The following is a 6,000-nucleotide window of genomic DNA, read 5'->3' as shown; positions in this document are numbered from 1 at the left end:
CGTTGAGGTGCCAGGACAGAAAATAGTATTAACTGTGTGGATCGGGGACTGCCAACAGCCCAGAAGTGGCCGAATGAAAAGCCCAGATTTGGATGTTTAGTTTGAGCATTGCCTTAAAGTAAGCACCATGGCCTTGTAGTGGCTTTGAGCTTCAATTGGAATCCATTGGAGTGAGGGAGGAGCGGGGTGACATGGGAGAACTTGGGAAGGTTGAACACCAGGTGGGCTGCTACATTCTGAATAAGTTGTAGGGGTGTAGTGGAACATGGTGGGGACCTCATGGATAATCCAGAAGCGAAATGAAAAGCACATGGATTAGTACCAGTTCCAATTCCTGTGTGAGGTATGGTCATACTAGAGCATGTACCTACCGGACTGAGTCACTGCCTTGACGTTCTCAGAGAATGTTCTGTAAGGTCATGCCAAAATCTTTTGCACTCAGGGAGGAGGACACAGTGGAGTTGTTGAACGTGATGGACATGTATGGAAAGGACTTTCTGCAAAAGAAAAGCGGCTTTATCTTGACGAGGTCAAGTTTGACATTACCAAAACTCCATCAGCCAGACATGCACAGATGTATGTTACCGCTTGGGTGTTGTTAGGGGAGTGGGAGAAACATTTTGTCTCATCTGTTTAGCAATGATAAGATAGACCGTGTCAGGATATGACAGAGGCAAGTCACTTTGTGTACAGAGACAAAACGAGAAGGTCTAAAACCAAGCCCTGGGGAACACAAATTGTAAGTAGACATGGGGCAGACGCAGATCCTCTCCACATCACCTGGTGGGAGCAGTGTGCAAGGTAGGATGAAATCCATGAATGTGCTGAGCCAGATATGCCATGTTCTTGGGCGACTAGACATCACTAGCAGCAGGATATCATCTGGAGACCGCGGGACAAGCTTAGAATTTCAAGTGATACAGTGGCAGCAGATGAAAAGGAAGAGCGGTGAGGAAGAAGTAAAAGGATGATAGGTCATTCTGAAGTTTTATTTTCCTCCTTTTTTGCTCAGCTGCCCTAAGTCCTCTTCTGTGAGTTAGCAGTGACTCGTTTAGCCACAGAGCAGTAGAGGGGCAGCCAAGACGGCTCGGAGATAAGGGAAAAGTAGGAGTTGTAGGACTGCATAAAAAAAGACCCAGGATACTCTTAAAAACCTTAGCAAAGCCTCATCTTCCTTCAACTTGGAAAAAGGGAGAAATCCACAATCATGAGGAGGCCAGAACAGCTCATAACAGACTTCATCACTTGCAAGAACACGACACACTGATTGAAAGTGGTTGGGTTAGCCAGAATCGCTTAGGCCGGGACAAACACAGGCACCACAGAGGCAGACCGCAGGCCAAAGCACACCAAGCGCAACTTGCAGGGTCAGTAGAATCAAAGAGAAAGCCACATGAGTCAGGACAGTTTCCACTTATATCCTCCACAAGTCCAACAGGTCTGCTTACAGGGAACAGAAAAAATTTCTATCTCACAGTGACAGCTCACAGTAACAATGCCCAAAGAACAGTGCTTAATTTGTAGTATACAGTGCAAAGCAAACATAGAGATGGATAAAGACAAGTAATGCGCAGCAGACCGGATCTGTGAAAAGTAGGTGCTGGAACAAACTGAGGAAAATCTGAGAGTTGCTGGATCTTACCCATGTTGGACAGTTAAATTGCCGCTGCAACAAGTAGACCTATGTCAAAGATCTACTTGTACAACATTTTGTTTTATCCTTCTTTAAAAAAGCATTCTGAAATGTCTGCCCACTGGTTGTAAAAAACTGCCCCCAAAAAGGTGTACTACAAGTATGTGCAGATAAATAATATGTCCCTTGTCATCACAACCACTCATTTTCAAACATCATACTACTCATAGAATATAAACATATATGCCACAATTTCTAATGTGGAGTGAAGAGAAGAGTAACAGGCTAGAAGCAAGTACAGATGGTAGTTTTAATGCAGTCGAAGTAATCCAAAAGTAAAGAGAACATGAACTAAGTGTGGACCTATAAAACAATGAACCACACAAAATGACAACAACACAAGGTACAAACAAAACAACACAAAGTCCATGTGGAACAGCTATGGAAGCTGGTGATTAGGAGGTCATGTCTCCTCGCTCCTTTCAAGCTTTATGTTAACAAAAGCATAATTTTCAATAAGGGTGTTTAGGTTTTCAATTTCCACTATTATATACATGTAATAGTGGTATGTTACATATTCTGATCAAAATGGGAGGTCAAAAAAACTGGCTTGGAATTCCCAAAATTTCCCAATTATATCTATATCTTATAAATTATTTATTAGTTTAACTTAACAACATAATTTACAATGAAGAATATTCTTCAGAATCCAGTCCCTAAAACAAGCATAATCCCCTACCCACATCCAGGTTGTGTCATTGGTGGTTTGACAGCATTGTGGAAAGAAAGTTTGGAATGACCAAGACTCTTCCTAACTAAAATCTAATTATTAGGAAGCAAGCAAGTTTATTTATATAGGTTTGAATGCCTGGCACTGCACTGTCTGGTGAAAACAATCTACCGCTCTACAGCTGGCTAAGACCATGATAAAGCATAGTGGTGGGAGCATCATGCCATGGTGATGCTTTGACTGGTAGACTGGTCAGGATTTAGGGAAGGATGAATGGAGAAAAATAGGCTGACCTGATGCAGAGCACACGGGAACTCAGATCTTTCAACTCAACAATGACCCATAGCCAAGACAACACTAGCCAAGACAACGCTAAAGTGGCTTTTCAATAAATTGGTAAATCTATTCACTTTGTCATTAATTATAAATGAATTATATGAAACAACATAATGTGGAGAAAAGTAAAGGGTCTGAATACCTTTCCGAAAGCACTGTGTAGTGGATGCCTGTGCATGGCGATGCAACCCGCAAATGTAACATTTCTTGAAGCCCTCAATTGGTTTAATGACTTACAGCACAATGATTCAAAATGAACAGCTGGCATGGTGTAGCCAAACATGCCAGTGCAACACAGCTAGTTACAGTTACTGACATCTTTGAGGACAGACTCATATCACACCCTTCATTTGCTCTTCTCTCGTTTGCATTCAGCCCATTCTTAGGCAACATAATAATTCAAGAGAATGTTTTAACCAATTTCCAATCCCACCACAATTATAGCTGCATGTCCTTTTCTCCCTGTCTCAGCATACAACTTATTCTTAATGCATCAAGCAAGGATTAGAGTGCTGGCCAGCCTTAACAACGCTCTTTCATATGTTTATTGAGAGCCCTATAAAGTTCTCTCAAACCCATTGGTCCCCTCTCTGTTATAAATTCCCCAAAGGCTTAAGGGACGGGTGATTTCAAAGATTGATCTCCTTTTAAAACATTGGTTTAGAAGTAATAAAGGGTCAGTCTGCTCCGGCACTTGGCTGACTGGGAATTCCACTTCTTCAGAATATTACATATAGTGTCATTTCTATTTTACCATTTACATTTTACAAAGCAAGTATCTCTGAACTTAAAAGGTACTGTGAGTTAGTTGCAGTGCTTTTGCATGACTGTGCAATTTGATATTGAGATATAAACAGGGGTGTAGCACAACATTCTGGGCCTTGTAAATAGACGGTCTCTTTGGGGCCCTCCCCTCTTTATTCAAGAATTTTAAAAGATTCGAGGACCCCTCTACATGTTAAGACCCTATATACTTAGTCCCCCTTTCCCCCCGGTCTGACGCCACTGTATATAAATACTGAAATGAACATTTAACAAGTTTACATATACATTTTATGAAATAAAATTGAGTTTCATGACACCTAGAAGACAGCTGTCTCCATCCCATAGCCCGTATGTCTTAATGTCCTCAGGGTTTTTATTTGTTTAACACAGAGTAAATAATATGGGGCAGGGAACATGCAGTAATGATGCCCAGACAAGGTGTGATAAGTGGTCAGACAGCTGCTAGGCGTAGCTAAGAAATCTCAAAATCCAAACAGGTCCGAAAACTGTTCTCATATCAAATTTGGGCCAGATATTGAATACATATATTTTTGTACAATAGCATATATTACATTTAATGTGTCATATTTCCTATATGAGTCATGTCTCAACAAATACTGCAAGCAGCCTCTAAGGGATTTCCCTATTCCATTGGTTGGTATGATATTAAAATCTCTTAATTTGCTGAAAAATTATATAATCTCGCCTTTAAGAAAGGCCAAGTTAAATGTCAAGCTCATTGGGAGTTCCGCCTTCTACCCTGTTACAAATTAATTATTGACCATGACTTTTTTGTTATTCATCATGTTGAGCAGAATGCTTGTCTATGCTAAATGTAACAACTAGATATGGACAACCTGCTTCAATTTAATTGTCTACTTAGGGAAAATGTCTCCATTCCTGGGTTGTTTGAGGTTTGGCTATTTCATTACATTTTCTACATTTAAGTCATTTGACTCTCTTATCCAGAGGGACTTCCAGTAAGTGCATACATTTTAAGACAGCTAGGTGAAACAGCCACACAGTTTAGTTGTAAGTGCATTCTAATCATTTACTAATAAGCTGAATGAGTAAATGGGCAAAATCTGTGCAAGAAAGAAGACCATACAAATAATATACATAGAACATGAAAAATATAAGTTTGCAAAAGACAACAGTGGTGGTGACAGTGTAGCTATTTTAGTTACTCTATAAAAAGGTGAGTTTTCAGATACTTTGTGAAGGTAGCCCAGAGGTGGCTGAACAGAGAGCCTGGGTATGGATGTAGGGTTTGAGCATTGCCTGAAGGTAGGGAGGAGAAGCTCCTCTTGTTTCCTCGGTAGGCAAGAACCACAGCCTTGAAGAGGATTCGAGCTTCAACCAGAAGCCAGTGTATTGTGAAAAGAAACGAGGTGGCATGGGAAAACGTGAGGTTGATGTGTAAATGTTTTGCAATTTGACTGTTACTGTATGTTTTAATTATAATTTTTGGATATGTACAGGGGTTTTCAAATACCAGTTTCAAACCAATAACAAATCATGAATACAGTAAAACATCTATTAAAATATTACTAAGTGAATGTGAATGGGCAAAGACCCCTAAGGAAACATTTCTCAAATGGGTTAAGACTTGCACAGCACTGTAATTTATGAGGCTATGTCACTTGGATCTCACAGCCCCCAGCTTCGTACACAATGTGCATATATTAGACCTGTAACATTGAAGCATGGAGGCTGAACACATGCACAGGGAAAACTGAGGATATTTAATAAAAAGAACTAAGACATAACAAACAGAAACAAAACAATGTTAGAAACTAAACAAAGACAGACAAGAGACATAAGGAAAGGAGGAACTTAAATAGGGAGAACAATCAGGAAAACAGGTGGGGGTAATGCCAAGAAACAGGTGTCCGTGATCCAAATGAGAGAGGGAGTTGGCTCTCACTTCCAAAACGTGACAAAACCAGATTTGCAAATGACCATGGGACCATTTCGGGATGTGCAATCTTCGATCTTTGGTCAGCTACCATAAGCTATTGGTTCAGTGTCCTCTGGGTCAGCTTTCGAAGTGCTGGGATTAAACCTAGTGTTGTACTGAGTGACTGATTGAAAGGCATCTTCTGGCTATGTCCAGAAAACACCATTCCCTGAAATGGGAATTAGGTAGAAACATTTAAAGGCTTTGAGCTGTCAGAATGCATTGAGGAGCTTTTCTGAATCATTTTCGTTAGGTATGTCCAATTCATAATTCTCTGTACCAAAGTCACACATTTCTCGAGTTGGGCTCCATCCCAATATTCAGGCCAACCATGCCACATTGTCTCTCCATATTAAAAACCGAAGAACTTAATCATATCCAAGACAACAACTTTGTTTTTATTAAGAGTAAATTGTTTGTAGCAATGAGTCCCGACAAAGTAGAGATGGGAATAGCAGGAACAAAAAGATTTAAGTGTTTTTTCCCTCCCCTCCTTCAATTTGGAGACTACTGTCGGCAGTAGCAATAACTGTAGATTAGCAGTAGGGGGATTTCTCATGGGAATAGGGCTACACA

Source organism: Esox lucius, chromosome 12, assembly GCF_011004845.1.
Source record: "Esox lucius isolate fEsoLuc1 chromosome 12, fEsoLuc1.pri, whole genome shotgun sequence".
NCBI lineage: Eukaryota > Metazoa > Chordata > Actinopteri > Esociformes > Esocidae > Esox > Esox lucius.
Note: the sequence above shows the minus strand (reverse complement) of the source record.